Here is a 22083-nt window from a genome sequence, read left to right on the forward strand (position 1 = left end):
CATCAGCGTGAGGAGAGATTTCAGGACCCGCATCAGCGAAGGGGCGATTCAATGATGCCCTGTCAAGAGCAGTGGTCCTTGCTTTTTTCAGCACTGGTTGATATCCAGGTCCGCCTGCTATGACATTAATGGTACCCTTTCCCTTCTTCTTTGGGTCCTCTTTGGATCTATCACCATCCCCTCTCTTGCCTTCATTTTGGATGAACCGATCCAATTTTCCTCTCTCTATGAGACGCTCAATTTCCCGAGCTAACTCCCAGCATGCATCAGAGTCATGGCCATTTTTCCTGTGATATTTACAATAGTTTTTAGGATTTTTACCAGTATTGGTGTACTCCCCCCCTTTTGGTTCGGGGTATGAAATGCTCCGTTTGTGTTGACTATTCTCGATCCACATAAGAACTTCACTTTTAGAAGCATTAAGAGGTGTGAAAGAGGTGACAAACGTTGATTTGTTCTTAGAACCTCTTTGCCTGCTTCTGGAGGAAGAATCCTGATGCTTGTCTTTGTCTCTATCTCGATGGCGAGATTCGCCCTTGTCCCTTTTAGGCGATGACGGTGATCCTCGGCGAATGTCATCTACTTCGATAAAGTCTTTGCAACGCTCCATCAATTCTGCCATGCTGGTGGGTTTCTTTCGAATGAGTTCTTCTTGCAAACTCTTACAGGTGGTGTTCCTCACGAAACATTCCACCGCTACGGAGATATCCACGTCAACGATTTGTATGCACAATTGGTTGAAAGTGTCTACATATTCCCGAAGGGATTCATTCGCCTTTTGCTTTAACTCAAAAAGCTTCCCTGATTTCACCACTGGAGGAATACAGCCGGCGAATTTAGCGCAAAATTCCCTACTCAATTGATCAAAGCTGTTTATCGAGCCCGGAGGTAGAGATTGAAACCATAAATAGGCTGGGCCTCCCAGCATGGTGACAAACATTTTGTAGAGCACGAGCTCAGTGGCACGATTAAGTCTAAGCAGTATTCGCTATTTTCTGACGTGAGCTTCTGGATTGTCAATACCTGTGTATATTGCAAGATTAGGGATTTTAAAAGCTCTGTCCGTTTCCTCCGCCTCAATCCAAGCTGCGAAAGGCGAATCTCTATTGGCGAACGGGTTATGCTTGGCATTTTCCTCATTCATACGGAGCACCAGAGCTCTAACTCTATCATCAAAAAATTTCGGATCTGCCCTGTAGCGATCTCTTCGTGGAGATCTGCTTGGAGAAGAAGAAGAAGAGCTTGACCCAGGCGATGGATCTGATAGCGAACGCCCTCCTCCGTTACCGCGTCCGCCTCTCCTCCGCTACCTCCTCCTCCGCCACCTCCTCCTCCGCCACCTCCACCAGGGGGAGCTGGCCCGTTACCCCCTCCATGGCTTCCTGACGGGATGTGTCCAACAGTTCCTGGAGGTGGCGGCGGCGACGGTCCACTTGGTTGGGGTGCCTCCTTTGGCCATTTACTCCGTCTACGACCAGTAGATGGGGGCGATCTGCCTCGATGGGAGGATCTTGGTCGTCGAGGTGAAGGTGACCTAGATCGCCTACTTTTCTCCTTTCTATGATTTTTGTGTGTTCGCCCCTCGGATCCGCCAAGAGGGAGATTCGTCCGTGGGCACCTTGGGATATTGGATCCACCCAGATTTAACCCAGGACCCGCAGATCCGCCCGGTAGGGTTGAATTATTTCTTTGACTTCCTTCCGCGCCATCAGGGAATAACTCCCGATTAATTTGCCGTTCGCCAATCGGCACCGTGGTGGTTACCATAGAATCCGTGTTGTGAGCTTGGAGAAATGAAGAACTTTGGGCGCCCGGTCCAAAGTTTAACAAAGGCCAAGATGATACGACCGATGTGGACGTCATGCTCCAATGCGGAGGGAGGGTCATAAATGACCGCAGGCGATTCCCTGTCTCGGGTCCATACCGCTCTCCAATTGCTTGGGCACACATATTGATGAAAGCATCTAGAGGCATACTACTTTCGACGTGCGTTGTAGGAGCAGTTGAATTAGTGCGGTCAGCACTAGATGGTGTAACTAATGGTGTTTCAATCCCTGAAGAGGGATTTTGATCTCTGTTTGTCATAGTTTTTTAATGTGAACGAAAAACCCTTTGTTTGATTAAGGATTCCACGTTCATCGCACCAATTGATGACAAGTAGAGAAATTCTGATCAACTTCCGTCCCTGTGGGGGCGTCGTTGGGTTCGACGGGGGGAAGCTCCAATGCTAAAGTCAGTAAGATGAATCAAGAAAGCGAACTGAATTGACAAAGGATGTGAGAATGTGTACCTTGATAGCCTAGGGATGTAGGCTATATATAGCTAGGAAGTTGTAACCTTCAGCAACTAGAAAGTCTCCATTAATGCTCCATTAATGGCGGTTACAGGTTATCTTTAACCTGGCGGTTAGCTAATTGATAGCTCATTTAATGATCTTTATGGCCGAGTCGGCGTCCAGCCATTACAGTGGCGAATCAGGCGAATGAGGGGATTCGCCCCCATAGGTTCGCCAGCGGATCTCTCTGAGTAGGACCGTGGAGATCCGCCATCTGGCTTTCCTTTGGAGATTAATACGCGGTGGTCTCAAGGCTAATATCTATTTCGGTCCTCGGGATAATATCTCTATGTTATCACCCTCATTTTCTTCCTATACAACAATTGCAATCTAACACTACTATTTATATGCTTAATCACTCTCTTGGAACAAAAACTCTCACCATTAAAATACTACTGATTGCGTTCTCTCCAAATCCAATATACAGCTGCTACAAAAGCAACCCTCCGAACTTTTGCTTTCAAAGTTTTACCCTCTGCTTTCTTACAAAGCCAACTAACAGTCCTTCCCCAAGAATTTACTATATCTGTTATTGTGCACCTCTGTTTAATATTATTCCATACCTGAGCAGCTTTCACGCATTTAAAAAAAATGAGGAATAGTTTCTTGTTCCTGCAAACACAAGCCACACCTATCATCCATCAACAAATTCCACTTCTTAATATTGGCTCTAACGGCAAGCTTACCCCTAAGAGCTAACCAAACAATAAAACTTTTTTTAGGGATATCAGATTGTCCCCAAATTAAATTCCTCCAATTCACCTTAGGACGATAAGATCGCAAAGCATTATAAGCACTTGTTATAGTATATTGAAAGAACCTCCTGCCAGGCAGAATACATAACAAGAGAAGACGGGATAGGGAGATACCAATTCCTTTCCAAGTAAACGTCCCTAACTTTGGCAGTTTGAGGAATATCACTATCATCAGTAAGCATCCCATGATACCTCTCATTCAAACTGCTTCCACCAACCCAAGGATCAAACCAAAAAGAAAAATCATCACCATTACCTAAAACATACTTAAATAAGGGTTTCAATTCCAATTTTATGTGATTCAACCAACTCCAACTAGCATCAAATGGTTTCAGAATTCCCCAAAAACTTAATTTTTTCAGTTTCTACTAAATCACCCACACACCCCAAAGCGAATCCTTAATTGCAATTAACTCCCAAACCACTAAATTTTTAATACCCAATCCTCCTTCCTCTTTAGGAAAGCACACATCATCCCAAGCCACTAGAGCCCATGTACTCTTTTCACTATTCCCATTCCAAAAAAAATTCCTACAGCGATCATCCACTGCTTTAAGGACATATTTAGGAAGAATGAATACAAGCATCCAGAAGGTGTTCAAACTTCGAAGAATAGACAAAATCAATTGAAGCCTCCCCGCATAAGAGAGAAAGCGTTAACCCTAAGCATTAACTCTCCCAATAATTTTATCCACCAAACTATTACAATCAGCTTTAGCCAATTTCTTAGATAACAAAGGGATTCCCAAATATCTAACAGGGAGTCTCCCCTCCTTAAAAGGCACCTGCTGCAAAAACTCTTACTTCAAATCCTCAGAAATACCACTGATAAACATTTCAAATTTTTGAACATTTATTTGCAATCTAGAAAACTCACCAAACAACTGCAATATATCCACAAATTCCTTCACAGACCTGACATGAGCCTTACAGAGAAAAAGATCAACAGCGAACATAAGATGAGTAATCTGCAAACTCTTGCAACCCCAATAAAACTGAAACTCAGCAGGCAGTTTAGCTTTCATCATCCTAGAAAAATAATCCATAACCACCACAAACAAAAGTGGAGAAAGGGGACCCCCCTGCCTCAATCCATTTTGCCCAGAGAAAAAACCATGCAAAGAACCATTAAGATCAATAGTGTAGCTAGCATTACGAACACATTTCATTGCCCAATTAGTGAATCTAGCAGGAAAACAGAAGCCATACAAAACCTCTTCAAGAAAGTCCCACTGCAAACTATCATAAGCCTTCTTTAAATCAATTTTCAAGGCACAATTAGCCTGAGTCTTATCCCAATGATAATTCCTCATTAACTCATGAGCTAAAAGGATATTATCAATAATTCTTCTCCCTTTCACAAACGCGCACTGGTTTTGAGCAATAATCTCAGGCAACATTGTACCCAATCTAGCACAAAGGACTTTCGTAATAATTTTATACAAAATAGTGCAACACGACAAAGGTCTAAAATCACTTAAAGATTCAACACTAGGACTTTTAGGGATAATCACCAAAATAGTCGTATTAATCTGTTTAAGGAGCTTACTCGTCTTGAAAAACTCCAAAATCGCCTTTCCAATAATATGTCAAGCTTTCTTATAGAAAAAAGCATTAAAACCATCAATTCTAGGGCTTTTATCATCACCAATCCCCTATAGAGCTTTTTTAATTTCATATTCTGAAACATCAGCCGCTAAACTCGTAGCCACATCCATGTTGGTCCCGTGTAATTAGTTCCAAAGGGGGGGGGTTAGGAACTAATTTAACTTTTTCGCATAAATATGCTGACTTAATTTAATTCTTTAAATTACTTTACTCAGTTTTGGTCAGCAAGGCCGAGCGAGATGTAAGACAGCTTTAGTCAGAGGTTGACTAGAACTGTTTCACTTGTGAGTTGGGAATTAACACTTAAGGTCAGCTTCCAACTCAGCACTCTGAGTACTCAGTGTCAGCTTATACAAGTTATATTCTGAGTAATTTAAACAAGCAACACATACATATATATATTGAGAGAAGGAGTTAGAAATTACTCAGCAGACTTATCCTGGTTCGGCCTCACCACCTACGTCCAGTCCCCAGAATCCTTCCGGGCTTTTTCAATCTAATACTGAGCTCTTTAAAGGTAGAGCACAAACCGTTTACAAACAATTGAGTATGCAAGAGTATCGTCCTCTATTCGTCTACTCAACCCCTACTGAACGCTATAACCAAACACTCAGATTTTCTCTACCGCTGAGTACTAAAACCGAGTACTCAGCATCACTCTTTCAATCATTACAATTGATACAAATTTGTTCTTTCTAGATGAAGAACACTTTAGATGAATACAAATTCAATCTAGACTTTTACACAGAAATAGGATTTGGGTGTAAGAATTTGCTTTTTCTTGTTTGTATGTGCTTGTATGTATGCTTTTCTCTTTTTGTATTTCGGCAATGGCTCCAAGTGAAGAGCTTGTCCTTTTATAGTGAATTCTCAGGCTGCAATCATTTGAATTCGGATGTATCCATTGAATTCAAACGGTCTTCTTGCGTCATTCACTGGTTAGCATACTATCTTGCAGGCCAATCCTGTCGTCTAAATTTAGCAGGCATCAGGCTTGTCTTCTTCCTGCCAGGTTCGTCTTCTAGCGCCAGTTTCGTCTTTTAGCCAAACGCCAGTTGACCTATGCGTCTCGAAACTGTCTCCTTGCGTAATTCCAAAGCTTTTGTATTGGCGCAGACTCATGTCGGATCTTGTCTTTTAGTAAACGGATCATTCGCGCTGTCCTGACGAACACTCAGCTTTATCTTATAGACATTGCCTTTGATCTTTTATCTTTGGCGAGGCTGTGTCATGTTTTACTCAGCTTCTTCAGTCAGCTTCGTCTTCAAGCGTTTTGTTCTGAAGAAGACTTTTCTTTTATTATGCTGAGTCGTGTTCTACTCAGTTTCTGTGGCTCATGTTGACTTCGTCCTGTCTTACTTTTTATTTATTTTCTCATTTATGATCATCCTCAATATTGAACAAACATATTAGTACAATTAAATCAAAGCACTTAAATTTAATTGTCTTAATCATGGATTAACTTAAATAATTTTATCAAATCAAAATCATGTGGAAAGGTGTTTCAACAAACTCCCCCATTTTGATGTTGGCAAAAAATTTTAATTATGGAACTCAGCATCGACGTTCCCCATGATTGATTTATCTTTTATTCTTCTGAAGTCACTCCCCCGTAAGGGTTGCATCTATTGACTCAATTTGACTCTAAACCTTCTAAGATTTAATCGAGTGAAATTAAGACATGCCTTTATTGACTTAGTTCAGTTCTAGACCTTTCAAGATCTAATTCAAATAACCCTAGGTCAGCTTTCAGAAGTTGGTCAATACTTGGAACATATAGTTATTACTCAGTGTTGCACATAGGTATTAGAGTTATGTGTGCTGAGTATATTTTACTTGTATTTTCCTTACGTTCATAAGCTTTAATTTGTTCAATGGATAGCTAAGTATGACAGATCAGCATGTAAGCATAATAAGTAAGCATCGCATATAGATAAGTCAGTTTGGATAGAAAGATGCTTCTATAGATAGTCAGCATAACAACTTAGAACATGCCAGATATAAAGTTACAAGTCTAAGATAATTTCTAATCTATCTTTTAATGTTGACTTGAACTTGGTGAGATTTGCCTTTGCTCTTGGCAGGTCTCTTGGATTACTTGGGTCAGCAGAAGTTGAACCATGCTTATGCTGAGTTCTGGCGGCAGGCTGAGTTATCTCCTCCATTCTCTGCTGAGTTCCAGCAGCGCGTTCTTTCTCCCCCGTTTTGCCAGCATCGGGATTGGGAGGAGGAGGATAGAAAGTTCCATGTTGAAGAGCACGAGACAATTTGGATGAGTACATTTGGAGTTGACTCGTACTTTCCTGAAGACCGTTGAAGACTTCCATGCCATCGGACATAGTGGAAGCGGGGATCTTAATGTTGGCACTGAGCATACTTAAGAGATACTCTTGAGATTTCCCGATCTAAGTTATAGATTCCGTCATTTTGGCATATGATTGATGATACATCCTGAGTAGGGCAGTGTCATATTATTGACGTTGAACGTTGGTGTGCCGAACCTGCTTAAGGGTAGATTGAGTACACTGCAGAATCTCGTTTGTCTTCACTAGGTTAGTGTCCATTTCCTGTTTATTCAGGTTGAGAAGGCGAATGGCTTCACCAATCTGTTCGATAGAACACTGGGAGGAGGCGGAGATAAGCTCACGAGCTCCGGTCAGCTGGGAGAAATGTTGATTAACCTCAGCAGATGTTGCATATATTGGATTCATAGCTGATAAGGCGTTGAGTTGACCTTGGATGGCGTTCATATGATTCACCATCATCAGCTGGAGTTCGGCCAGCTTTATTATTGACTCTTGCTTAGGCTGTTGAGAAGCAAAAGAGGTCATGACACTCATTAAGTCTTTGAGACCTTTGATTTCAGTGAGAAGCTGAGTGACAGACGAGATTTGTGTTGGCTCAACATGAACAGACCCAGCAGCATCAACCTGAGTTTGATGAATGTCCTGAAGTAGAGCTTGAGCTGAGTCGATAATCTTTCTTCCAGACTCAGAAGCATTTAAGTATGCATAGGATTCATCAATGTGTGGTTCAGAGGCCGAAATATGAGTTACACCAGATGGAGGAGGTGTTTGGTGTTGTCCAGAAACAGAGGTGCCAGCGTGGTCAGTGGCTGGATTTTTATTCAGGTCAGCAGTAGGAGCTGACTGGTTATCATTCTGCGTTGAAGGATTAGGAAGAGGTGGATCTGCAGAATTTTTGACCTGCTCAGTATTAGCCTGAAGTTGAGGAGATTTTGGAGGTTGAGGCAATTCAGAGCTGACTTGAGCATGGGTTTCCTTTGCCAACTCATTGACTTGAGCGACAGGGACTTCGAGCACTTGCTCAGCAGAGATAGGACCTTGAGGAGCTTTGGGATCGGCTTGTTCCTCAGCTTGAGAAACAGAGGCTTGTTTTTCCTTTAGTTGGTCCGGAGTGGGCTCAGGGACAGTTGAGAAGAATTGAAACTGGAGTTTGGTAAGGTCGGTGATTGGATCTCTTAGTGGTGACTCATCCATGAGGTCGATGAATCTGGGTTTCAGAGCCTTACGTTTGAGCCGCTTGCCTGAGCTGTCCTTATTTGTTTGAGAGGAGGGATCAGCAGCAATGGAGTCAAAGGACTCAGAGGCAGAGTTAGGACCAAGGTCGGCATCAAGGCCTTTAACAACCTTGTCCTGCAGTGGTTGCTCAACTTGGTTCTCAGTTTGCTCAGCAGCAACATTCACACTTGGCTCAGCAGATCCTGTCTTGTCAGCTTGAGGCTGACCTCCAATATTACCCAGTTCTTCCTCCTGGTCAGTAGGAGTCTTTTCAAGGTCAATTTCTTGACTCCGCACAAAGTGTGATTCAGGAGTGACCATGAAGTCAAGTGGGTTAGGTTTGATCGGTGTCAACCCAGAGGTTTTCTTCCTCTTCAAAGGCATTTCAGGGGTTTCCTCACTTTCTTCCTCAGGCTCAACTTGCCTTTTCTGTTTCTCTGCTGACCTAGGTTCCCCTTGAGCTTGCTCAGCAGCATCTTTCTTTGCACTAGAGATTATTCTCAACTTCCTCGGAGCTGTGTTGACATCCTTAGTGGATTGGTCAGCTTTCTGCTTCTTGTCCTGTCTAGTTCGGTTAGCGGGTTCCTTCTCAACCATTACCTTCTTCCCTTTCTTGGTTGGCACATCCTGTGCTTCTTCAACCATATTATCCCCTTCTTCATTTTCTTCTACCCCTTTTCCTTTCTTGGCCTTAATGGGTTGGTTATAGGCTAAGCCGAATAGCAGTGCCGTTGTGATTTCTGTACCCCAAATCTCAATTTCTTCGACCATGTTCACTTGATAGTCCTGAAGAATTTTTGTGATGAGAGAGCCCATCTTGAGTTTCCTAGTACTCCGTTGGAATGCGCCTGTAGATACCCATTTTTGTCCGGGACATTTTTATGTTTTAACTGATAATATTTGAAATTTTGACAAGTTCATAAATTATATCATAAATACAACATTGCGCTCTCACGTACGATTTACCCGAGAAATGAGGCATTTGTATACCAATTGGTTATATCTAAATATAATTACCAGGTCACATTCAAGATATAATTCTTTGGAACAAATGTGTCTCAAATCTTGCTATAAAATATATATGAGATTTAATGTGTTGTTTTCTAAATATAATTTTGAATTGGTTATATTTCAAATTGTTAGTTAAACTCAATTTTTGTTTATTAGTTAATTTAACTCTTTCATTTTATAATGTTTAAGAAATAGATATGGTTTTAGATATGATTTTTGTCAAGAGATTGTCTATTAAAAATAATTTTTACATAAAATCATATTTAGAACATAGTTTATGTTTGGAACCATTTAATGATGAATGGATTTATATTCAAAAAATTAAATTATAAAAATAATAAAACAAAAATAAAAATAGGATGCTTTTATTAAGAAATGAAATTTGCATTTTACAAAAAACTAATCTATTACATCTCTTTGTTTTGTAGGCAAACATAAAATTAAACCTCTCAATATTCCTAACCCAACTCCTAATCAAGCTTCAACTCAACAAATAATCCAAGGCAAGAATTCAAAATTCAGATTTTCAACTCTCCATACAAATACAAAAGTGTGCAGTATTATGGGTTCTCCATTCAAAGAAAGACATACCCATTTTCAAGACAAGAAAGACAAAAATAAGAGGAGCCCTTCTCAAGACTAAAGAGACAAACCATGCAAGAATCTCAATTCCAAGACAGATAAAACAAAACTCATTAGGAAGAAACCATGCTGAAATCAAGCTATAAATAGAATTGTTTTTGCTTATTTGAGGAGGGGGGATTTTTTAGAGAGTTTGATAGCCAATTTGGAAAAAGAGATTTTTAGGCCAAATGTTTAGAGAGAGCATATTTTGAAGTACTTTTTAGACAGAAATCTCTTCAATTAGAAGGCTTTTTGCCTAATCAGAGAGAGAGAGAGTCATTGTAATTGTTATTTTTATATATCAAATACAAACAAATTCTTATGCATTTGTCCCCTAAAGCTTTGAGCTAAGGGTTTTTATTTCCAATTTACAAAAACTGTGATTAAAAGCACTCTGTGTTGCTTTTGAAATGATCTGATTTTGTAAATTTTAAATAAACATCTATTAGTTTTCAGCTATGTTATTTACTTAATGCACTTTAAATCTATACTACTAACCATTTACTAATCTTACTAACTCTATATATTAGATAAAAACTCTTATACTTTTATTTGTATATAAACTATCTATATCTATATCTATTCTTCACTTGACTATTTATTATATGTTGTCATCTTACTATGTATATATATTATTCATATTTTACTATACTACTAACATTATATTGCATCTTAAATATTTGTTACCACCCTTTTATTATTTCTGCTAAGCTTTCCTAATCTTATTATAAATCATGCAGATTTACATTTTCTGTAAATGTTGATTAAAAGCTTAAAACTAGTTTATTTGTGGAAAAATTATTATTACAATTATCCTTAGAATAGATCTAACCCATTTTTTATCTAAATCTCACCCGTACCATCACTCGGCCTCCCACGATTTACATAGAATAAGCTTTCCACTATATTTCGTTTTGCTGTTACAAGTTTCAGAAAATAAAAATCATTATCAGATAATTAGAAAACCAAAAGAAAACAAAAATAATTAAATCAATCTAACATAGCATTCGGTCTCCCCTTTGTGTTCTTCAAAGGAGCCTTACCACTGCAGCCACCGGATCCGATAATGAAGGAAGGAAAGCGATTCTGGAGAATAAATCTCTGCGAGCCTCAGATCTGGTAACAGGGAGAAATTGTTAGGACATTAGAAAGCAAAATACATCCTCTTACTCAACAACCATCACAGATCACAAAAATGGACTAATATGTAATATCAGGATAAAAAAAACGACACTGAACTCACTCGAGTTCATCGGAGAAGACGGAAACAAGACAGAACAGAGCAGAAGGTTAGTAAACGGAGCAGAATGGAGGTTGCGAACGGCGGCCGTCGACGGTGACAGGAGGCCCGATCATGACTGCGTTTCTGAAGGAGAAGAAGATCAGGAGAGGATGAGTGCGGCTGCACATGGATATGTGCAAACAAGCCCTAACATCCAAATTAAAAACTCTAATAATATGGACCCTGGGTACTTATCAATTTAAATGGGCTCGACTCCACTTCGCTTCATATGATGTGTACTGGTATATATATCAACTTTCTTCCATTTTAGTTTTAATTTTACTAACTTTTAATTTAGTTTTATTTAATCTACATTATATATTGTTGTAAATTAAGGTTAGATTAATTCATCTTTAATTTAAGTTTTAACAATAACTATTTTTTATTTAATAAATATAACAGTTTGCAATCAATCGGGTTTTAACCGCTGTATAGTGGTTATGATGCCACCGCATTATATCGGTCACTGAATAGTGATCTAAATAAATAAAAGATAAATAATTAATTAATTATATACTATTAATATCTTTAAAAATATGTTAATATTTTAAACTATAATTAATCAATAAAATAAAAATAATCTACGGGTTTCTTTACCAATTTTGATCGTTGGATAACGATCTTATTACGGTCGTATGACCATAACCTTACGAGTATCGTCAAAGGCTTGAATTGATACGATTAACAACATTTCAAAGCAATCATAGACACAAGCACATAGAGCAAACATTTAGAACTACAACAGTACCGATTTATCGGGCGGGGTAGGGTGAGATTACGTCTCTTCCCTACACGTAACCGGAAACCGAGCTTAGAATCACCGCAGACCATTACCTTATCCGAGCTTACCCGAATGGGTCGATTCGGAATCAAATCGGTGTCCAATCAGACCGTCCAACTGATTGGTGGCGACTCAAAACCCCATAGGATTTGTCTCCCTAAAGGGACTGTCCATCACCATTAATAAACCAGTAGAGCGAGAGCTACATCGAAAATATATAACAGTTCGCGATCCGTGGGCACGGGCGCGACAGCGCCGATTAGAAAGACGGGCATGTTGAGCGGTTGATAGGTCAGCATGTGCCAGATGAAGCACTGCTCAAAATTTGAGGCCGATGAGGAGGAGTTGACCTTGGGGAATATGAAATTAGTCAGGATGTAATGAGCCATTTTCTGAGGCTGACCCATGCAAGTGCTGGCTATTTCCCCTTTGTGATTCTTTGGTTTGCAGAACTCAACAGGGTAGTCAACTTTCGAGTAATCATTTGTGGTCCTGAGTTCTGAACCTTTGGTCTTTAGTTTTAGCAGAGTTGCGAGATAGGATGGAGTGATAGTGATGTCTTTCCCTTTGACCTTTGTCACTAAGTGGTCAACATTATACTCGTCAACCCTAAGATTTGCGTAAAATTCTCTTACCAACTACGGGTAAGTGATACCGGGGAGAGAGAATAGCTCGGTCCAGCCATTCTTGGATATGCACTCGCAAAAGGGTTTTTCAGCCGTTACAAAGCTTGGGGAGAACCAACGGCAACGGAGTACCTCACAATTCTTTACGCTGTTGTATACAGGAATGAATACCTTCTCCTTAGGTTGCTTGTTCTTCTTCTTTTTCTGTTTCTTGGACGGAGTTTCTTGGTCAGCTTGAGGGTTTTTGCTAGGAGTGGTAGCCTTAGATTGGTCATGCTGACCATGTCCTTGAGACTCAGTTGAAGTCTCTTCATAGTCCTGCTGAGCAGGGGAAGGAGGATTTTCATCGGAGCGATTTTCGTTGTAATCGGCACCGGAGATGTTCTGAGAATCGTCAGACATGATTTTTGAGAGATTTTGAGAAGATTTGGGATTAAAGAGAGAGAGAGAGAGAGATTGAATGCCAAAGATTTCAGATGTAAAGAAGGATTAGTGGGAATTCATCCACTATTTATAGAGGTGCCGAGTTGATCTGATAGGTCGGAATGGCGGTTTGACATCGAGATGATCAATCGACAGTTATCCCTGGCATTTATGACACATTCGGTGCATGTGTTTTCTAATTATTGTGCTTACGTCATCCTAGGTGGCTATTTAATGCGCGTGCTAGCATTTATTGTATAACTGGTTTTACTCAGTGTCTAGAATACTAAGCGTTTTTGACTTTCTGAATGCACAGTTTTACGAAGTAGGAATGTTCGAATGCTTAGTAACTCAGCTTATAATAACCACCCAATATGTATGTCCACTCAGCATGAGGTGATTTTATGTAATTCATGTTAGCTCAGCATGCAATAGTTATTAATTAAGCACAAATCACTCAGGATGATAATCACTCAACATTCAATTAGACATGGAATTTTATTGAAGAGGATTAGACATACTGATAAATTCCCTTAGTATGTTAAATTGCTCACGAGCGAGAGGCTTCGTAAAGATATCTGCAAGTTGTTCATCTATTGGTACGTAGGTCAGCTTGATCTCACCTTTGAGTACATGGTCTCTAATGAAGTGATGTCGAATGCTGACATGCTTCATCCTGCTGTGTTGGATTGGATTTTTGGATAAGTCAATGGCACTCTTGTTGTCGCATTTAACTTCGATTGTTTTAGTTTGTACTCCATAATCCTCTAACTGTTGCTTAATCCATAGGACCTGGGCCACACAGCTTCCAGCAGCAATGTACTCAGCTTCAGTTGTTGACAAGGCCACTGACGATTGCTTCTTGTTGAACCAAGATACTAGACAGCTTCCAAGGAATTGACATCCTCCTGAAGTACTCTTACGCTCTAGCTTATCACGTCCATAGTCAGCGTCAGTGTATCCAATGAGTGTAAAGTCATTTGTATTTGGATACCATAAACATGCATTAACTGAGCTCTGCAAATATCTAAAAATTGTTTTTACAGCTATAAGGTGAGATTCCCTGGGGTCAGCTTGATATCTTGCACAATAACATACTGAGTACTGAATGTCAGGCCTACTAGCAGTAAGATAAAGTAGAGAGCCAATCATACCTCGATATAACTTGTTGTCTACTAACTTACCTTTCTCGTTAGTGTAGAGGACAGTGTCAGTACCCATTGGGGTAGATATGGGCTTACATTCTTCCATATCGAATTTCTTTAACATTTCTTTGGCATACTTAGACTGACTAATGAAGATGTCGTTCTTCCCTTGCTTAATTTGTAGTCCAAGAAAGAAGTTGAGTTCGCCCATCATTGACATTTCGAACTCAGTTTGCATTTGTTTACTAATTTTTTTGCACATAGATTCATTAGTAGCACCAAAGATAATATCATCTACGTAAATTTGTGCCAGCAGGGTGTCTTTACCCTTTTTCTTAATGAATAAGGTTGTGTCAGCTTTACCTCTGATATAGTTCCTGGTTAGTAGGAAACTGGTCAACCTTTCGTACCAAGCACATGGTGCTTGTTTCAGGCCGTACAGGGCCTTCTTGAGTTTATAGACGTGGTTTGGAAATTTTGGATCTTCAAACCCTGGAGGCTGACTAACATATACCTCTTCGTTTATAAATCCATTAAGAAATGCACTCTTAACATCCATTTGATATAGTTTGAAGTTCATGAAACTAGCATATGCACATAGTATTCGTATAGCCTCTAACCTAGCAACGGGAGCAAATGTTTCACCGTAGTCAATGCCTTCTTGCTGACTATAGCCTTGAACTACAAGTCGGGCTTTATTTCTGACTACATTACCTTGCTCGTCTAGTTTATTTCTAAAGACCCACTTAGTTCCTATGGTCTTTTGATTTCTAGGTTTTGGTACTAAATCTCATACCTCATTTCTTTTGAATTGATCAAGCTCTTCTTGCATAGCATTGATCCAGAATTCGTCGTGCTCAGCTTCGGAGAAATTCTTTGGTTCATGGACTGAGACGAACGCAACATTGTTAAGATACCTCCTGAGTTGATTTCTTGTCATCAGGTTGTTCTCAGCAGCATCAAGAATAGACTTCTCCGAGTGTCCTCTTGGAATTTTGATTTCTTTGGGTAATGTTGAGTTATCAGGAGCAGGTGTTTCAACAATCTCTGCAGTTTTAGGTTGGTCAATAAAGGTAAGTTCAGGTTCATTTTTACCTTTGGTCAGCCCGTGTGGTAATGACACAGCGACTCCATTTTGGTCAGCGGAAGCTGAGCCGGGGTCATCTTCGGCAGACTGACTTGATTTACCTACAGGGTCAGTTTCATCGAACTCGATATGGACAGACTCTTCTACGACTTGAGTTCATTTATTGAACACCCTATATGCTTTACTGTTAGTTGAGTACCCTAGAAAGATCGCTTCGTCAGCTTTTGAATCAAATTTGGCAAGGTTGTCTTTCGTATTGAGTATAAAGCATTTACAACCAAAAGCACGAAAGTATCCAATGTTGGGCTTTCGTCCTTTCCAAAGTTCATAGGGGGTTTTCTTAAGAATAGGTCTAACTAAAGCCCTATTGAGTATATAGCATGTTGTGTTGACAGCTTCACCCCAGAAATACTTTGGAAGCCTATTCTCACTCAGCATTGTCCTAGCTATTTCAACTAATGTTCTGTTCTTCCTCTCAACTACCCCATTTTGTTGAGGAGTTCAAGGAGCAGAAAAGTTGTGGTCAATGCCGCTGACTTCACAGAATTCATCAAACTGTTGGTTTTTGAATTCTCCGCCATTATCACTACGGATGTGAGCTAATTTTAAATCTTTGTCATTTTCAAGTTTTCTGATCAGTGTGGAGAACATCTCAAAAGCTTCATCCTTGCTACTCAGCAAGATGACCCAAGTGTATCGAGAGAAATCGTCTACAATGACTAAGGAAAATTTCTTACCGCCCAAGCTGAGTGGTTGGACAGGTCCGAAAAGATCCAAGTGTAGTAATTCCAATGGACGCTTGGTTGAGACAATATTTTTACTTTGCAAAGACTTTTTGGTTTGTTTACCTTGCTGACAAGCATTGCATAATTGATCTTTCTCAAATCTAAGTTTGGGCAAACCCTCAACTAATTGCTTTCTTGTTAATTTGGCAAGGAGGTCCATGCTTACATGACCAAGTCTCCTATGCCATAGCCTGAAATTATCTTCCTTTGATACTAAGCATATGTTTTTCGAAAAATTCTTTTCTAAACTCAACATGTAAACATTGTCAACACGAGAGGCAGTTAAAATCAAATCGTTTATTTTTCTCTCGAGTATCCGACACTCAGTGGCATCAAATACAACCTTTCTACCGCTGTCACACAGCTGAGCTATGCTCAATAGGTTATATTTGAGACCCCTGAATAAGGAGACTGACTCAATAGTAGGGTTTCCTCCGATAGTACCTGAACCAACTATCTTACCCTTTTTGTTGTCTTCGAAGCTTACACTTCCACCTCGTTTATGCTCAAGTGTGATGAATTGAGTTTCATCACCCGTCATATGCCTCGAGCATGCGCTGTCAATATACCAAAGCTTTGACTTCTCCGCGCACCTCAGGCTCACCTGCATTTTAAACTATTCATCTTTAGGTACCCAATTCTTTTTGGGTCCTCGTTGGTTAGCATGAACAGGTGGTGCATCATATTTTATTTTGTGACGGCATACATTTATGGTGTGGCCAGCTTTACCACGGAAGTCACAATAAGCTAGCATTTGAGGGTGATTTTGTTTTTGGGCAGCACGATTGTGCTGAGCATGCCAGCATACCTTAGTGGTATGGGCTTTCTTTCCGCAGAAGTCGCATTGGACATTTCGCCGAGTATACCAACACACATCTATTGTGTGTCCTCTTTTTCCACAACAGTCACACTGACTGTTCTGCTGAGTGTACCATCCATGCTGACCAGTACCATGATACTCAGCATTAGGATGGAACCTTTTCTTAGTCGATGTACTCAGCTGGTTCTGTATAGTTGTGATGTCCTTTCTCAGCTTCTTAGAGTCTGATTGGACTTCAGAGATAAATCTATGCATTATTTTTAAATTTTCATCTTGCCTAGTGTTGTCCTGAAGGAGATGTCGGATGTCACTCAGTCTGACCTCCTCAATCTCATCACATCGCCTGCTGAGTGCCTTTATTTTCTTGTTACACTTTTTGGTCAGTGTATACAGATCACTCAGGGCGTTAACCATTTTATTTCTAAGCAAGAGAAGAGATGTTACCTCATTGGAGTGTTCCTCTTGGTCAGACTCATCTGAGAGGTCGGCTTGCTCAGATTATCATTGGTCAGCAGCTTCATCAGCCATAAAACATATGTTTGCTGACTCCATGGCATCAGCTTCTGATGAGGTTGACTCATCACTATCACTCCATGTTGCCACCATTGCTTTTCTGCTGCCTTTCTTTTCTTTCTTCAAGGTGGGACAACTTGATTTGATATGCCCAGTTTGATGACATTCAAAGCATGTGACAGGCTTCGAGCTGTCCTTTTTATATCTGCTATCGCTGGGCTCAGCTTTGTATTTATTGCTTCTACTGAATGACCTTTTGCTGTTCTTGTCGTTCTTTTTGAACAGCTTCTTCATCTTTCTTGTGAACATGGCCATCTCCTTATCATCTGATGAGTCAGCTTCTGTTGAGTCAGCTTTCATGACAAGAGATTTTTGCTTCTTGTCCTCTGACTTTTCCTTAGCTTCAAAGTTCTTCATTGATATTTCGTGGGTCAGCAGAGATCCGATCAGCTCATCGTATTTGTATGTGGTCAAGTCCTGAGCTTCTTCCACAGCTGTCTTCTTAGCTTGCCAGCTCTTGGGTAGACTTCTCAAGATTTTCTTCACTTGCTCTTCTTCTGTGAAGTTCTTGCCGAGTCTTTTCAGCTCATTTATGATGTTAGTGAATCTAGCGTTCATTTCGGAGATGTCTTCATTGTCATTCATCTCGAACAGCTCGTAAAGTCTCATATGTTGGTTCACCTTTGATTCCTTGACCTTGATGGTGCCTTCATAGGTCACTTACAGCTTCTTCCATATTTCCTGTGCTGACTCACAACCTGAAATTTTATTGTACTCTGCAACATCTAACGCACGGTGAAGCATATTGATAGCCGAAGCATTATTTTGTAGTTTTCTAAGATCATCCTCTGACCACTCAGTTTCACTCTTAACAACTTTCTCATTGTCTACCGTTTTGTAAGGCACATATGGACCTTGAACTATTACAAGCCACGCACTCATGTTTGTAGCTTGAATAAAGTTTTTCATCATGTTCTTCCAAAATGTATAATTTGATCCGAAGAACAAGGGAGGCCGACTAATAGATAATCCCCCAGGGAGTATTTGTGTTGTTTGATTTCCATGAAGGAAACGAGTGTTGTTCTCAGACATTTATAAGGATCAGCTCAAGATAGTTTTATCTTTGAGTAGTGAGCTACTAAGCTCTGATACCACTTGTTGGTCCCGTGTAATTAGTTCCAAGGGGGGGGGTTAGGAACTAATTTAACTTTTTCGAGTAAATATGCTGACTTAATTTAATTCTTTAAATTACTTTACTCAGTTTTGGTCAGCAAGGCCGAGCGAGATGTAAGACAGCTTTAGTCAGAGGCTGACTATAACCGTTTCACTTGTGAGTTGGGAATTAACACTTAAGGTCAGCTTCCAACTCAGCACTCCAATTACTCAGTGTCAGCTTATACAAGTTATATTCTGAGTAATTTAAACAAGCAACACATACATATATATATTGAGAGAAGGAGTTAGAAATTACTCAGCAGACTTATCCTGGTTCGGCCTCACCGCATACATCCAGTCCCCATAATCCTTTCGGGCTTTTTCAATCCAATACTAAGCTCTTTAAAGGTAGAGCACAAACCGTTTACAAACAATTGAGTATGCAAGAGTACCGTCCTCTATTCGTCTACTCAACCCCTACTAAGCGCTATAACCAAACACTCAGATTTTCTCCACCGCTGAGTACTAAAACCGAGTACTCAGCACCACTCTTTCAATCTTTACAATTGATACAAATTTGTTCTTTCTAGATGAAGAACACTTTAGATGAATACAAATTCAATCTAGACTTTTACACAGAAATAGGATCTGGGTGTAAGAATTTGCTTTTTCTTGTTTGTATGTGCTTGTATGTATGTTTTTCTCTTTTTGTATTTCGGCAATGGCTCCAAATGAAGAGCTTGTCCTTTTATAGTGAATTCTGAGGCTACAATCATTTGAATTTGGATGTATCCGTTGAATTCAAACGGTCTTTTTGCGTCATTCACTGGTCAGCATACTGTCTTGCAGGCCAATCATGTCGTCTGAATTTAGCAGGTGCCAGGCTTGTCTTCTTCCTGCCAGGTTCATCTTCTAGCGCCAGTTTCGTCTTTTAGCCAAACGCCAGTTGACCCATGCGTCTCGAAACTGTCTCCTTACATAATTCCAAAGCTTCTGTATTGGCACAGACTCATGTCGGATCTTGTCTTTTAGTAAACGGATCATTCGCGCTGTCCTAAGGAACACCCAACTTGATCTTATAGACGTTGCCTTTTGATCTTTTATCTTTGGCGAGGCTGTGTCATGTTTTACTCAGCTTCTTCAGTCAGCTTCATCTTCAAGCGTTTTGTTCTGAAGAAGACTTTTCTTTTATTATGTTGAGTCATGTTCTACTCAGCTTCTGTGGCTCATGCTGACTTCGTCCTGTCTTACTTTTTTATTTCTTTTCTCATTTATGATCATCCTCAACATTGAACAAACATATTAGTACAATTAAATCAAAGCACTTAAATTTAATTGTCTTAATCATGGATTAACTTAAATAATTTTGTCAAATCAAAATCATGTGGAAAGATGTTTCAACAATCCATAGAAACCACATTTCCAAAGGAGAAAACAGAAGCATCACAATACTTTCTGTTATCATTCCCATTACCTAACAAATTCTGATAAAACTCCACCATAAGTCTACCAATTTGATCAGTATCTGAAACCAATTCCCATGTATGATCCCTCAACATGTGGTATGTTTTACTTAGAAAACAAAGTATTACAACTACACAGTTAAATTCTGATTACAACCAAAAACATTTTTATCTTAAAAAAATTATTCTTACATATCAGCAAAACACAACCCCCGAAAAAAAAAACTTCCTAAATCGAAACAATAAATAATATGCAAGAATTTTACATTTTTACTAATCTGACAGTTTATGAACTAAATTGATATTTAAATTCATTTTACATAGTTGCAATTTGGTTTTAGAATTTATGTTTTGTCAATATATAAATGAAATTGCAAAAAAAAAAAGCTCTTATTGTCATTAATTATTTAAAAGTTTAATTGTAAAAAAAAACCACATACCTCTATTTACAAACTTTTAAACCACATACCTCTATTTATAAATAAGGCAAACCACGAGCATTTTTTTCGTACTTTGTCCATAAAAATATTTAAAAAAAAATTAGATGTAAGATGCGAGATTTGAATGCTAACCTTTTGTTTTCAAACATTGATGTATACCGCTAAGCTACTTTTTCTTATTAATTAAGGTTCCATTTATTCAATTTTTAGATGAATGATTTATTAAATTTATATTTTGTTAAATTTGTAATATCTTTTGTTTTATTTATTGATTCTTAACGGGTAATGGTACCCACGGGTATCCGTGAATTAAATGGGTCGGGTATGGGATGCAAAAAGTATACTCGTTAGGGTAATGGAACGGATACATGTAATTAAAAAATAAACGGGTAAGAGTTTGAGATTGACAATACCCGCGGGTACCCTACTAGTTACCATCCTTATTTGTTGCTTGTTGTTGCTGATATTAGTTGTTGTTTCAGAATTTGACCAAACACTTTCTATCTCCTATTTAGTAGTGAAAGGCAAAAAGCAGTTTTGAAAAATAGAAACAAACATGCACTTAGAGTGTTTGGCTAACCAAATCTATTATATATATAAAATAGGTTAATTACAAATTTGACTCATTTTGAAAGTCCATTTACATATTAAGCCTAGTTGTCAAACATCTTACAAATCTAGACACATTCACTACATTTGGACAAAAATATCATCATCTTCCTTATTCCTCATCTTCAACTTCAGACATATTGAAAACTCCTATATTTCCTTCTTTCTTTTTTTTTTTTTTTTTTGCTTTTCATATGTATGTAAGATGATGTATATAAGATGTATATGTCAATAATTAATGAAAATAGTTTAGGTTTATGCAATTCGAAACCATGCATCTCATTAAAACTCTGCATTTTCAATAAATTCTCGTAATACTGCACTTTTCTGCAATTCCCGACATTTATCGCATCTGTCGCATTTTGACCTAATGCAACAATGGTGTAGTGTTTTTAATGTTGTCTCGTATGTCATATTTTACCATAATGCGACAGACACCAATAGTACGAGTTTATCGCGTCTATCACATTTTATCATGAATCATGATGCAACAGACTTCAGTAGTATGAGATTGTCGTGTCTGTCACATTTTATCATGATACGGTAGACTTCAGTAGTATGAGCTTGTCGCATTTTATCATGATGCGAAAAAATGTCGGGAATTGCAGAAAAGTGCAGTATAATGAGAATTTATTGAAAATACATAGTCTCAATGGGATGTATGGTTTCGAATTGCATAAACCTAAACTACTTTCATTATCCTTTATTTCCAACTCCGCCCTCTAAACTCAGGTCGTCAGAATCGCAAACTCCATCATCGACTAAAGATAGACAGATCTAAACCAAAAAGAATAGTTAATTAGAACCAACAACCAACCAAAAACAATTAACACTTGCAAAGTTTAAGTTAACAAGAATACAACTCTTTGCCATAGAAGAAAAAACAATTAAATGAAATTACAACAAACAAGTTGAGATTGCACCAATATCTAGTTGGTTCCAGACTTTAAAAAATCAAGAGTGTTGGAAGAGTTCCCACCTTAGAATAAACATGGTTGTTGATGTTTTTCTAAAGAGAAAAGAGCCACCGCGTAATCGGCGTCATCGAGGAGCAATGCAGTCGATCGGAGGGGCAAGTCGACGGAATAATTTGCTATCGT

General features: G+C 39.1%; 1 long non-coding RNA gene across 1 annotated transcript; it reads right to left on the minus strand.

Moving 5' to 3' along the window:
* Positions 1-10614: 10614 nt before the first annotated feature.
* Positions 10615-11343, minus strand: LOC136232098 (uncharacterized). Its single transcript, XR_010690303.1, has 2 exons — positions 11098-11343; positions 10615-10970 (listed from the first exon to the last, which is right to left on the minus strand). It is a non-coding gene; the product is annotated as an uncharacterized lncRNA (long non-coding RNA).
* Between the last annotated feature and the right edge of the window lie 10740 nt (positions 11344-22083).

The sequence above is a fragment of the Euphorbia lathyris genome, chromosome 6 (genome assembly GCF_963576675.1).
Source record: "Euphorbia lathyris chromosome 6, ddEupLath1.1, whole genome shotgun sequence".
Taxonomy (NCBI): domain Eukaryota; kingdom Viridiplantae; phylum Streptophyta; class Magnoliopsida; order Malpighiales; family Euphorbiaceae; genus Euphorbia; species Euphorbia lathyris.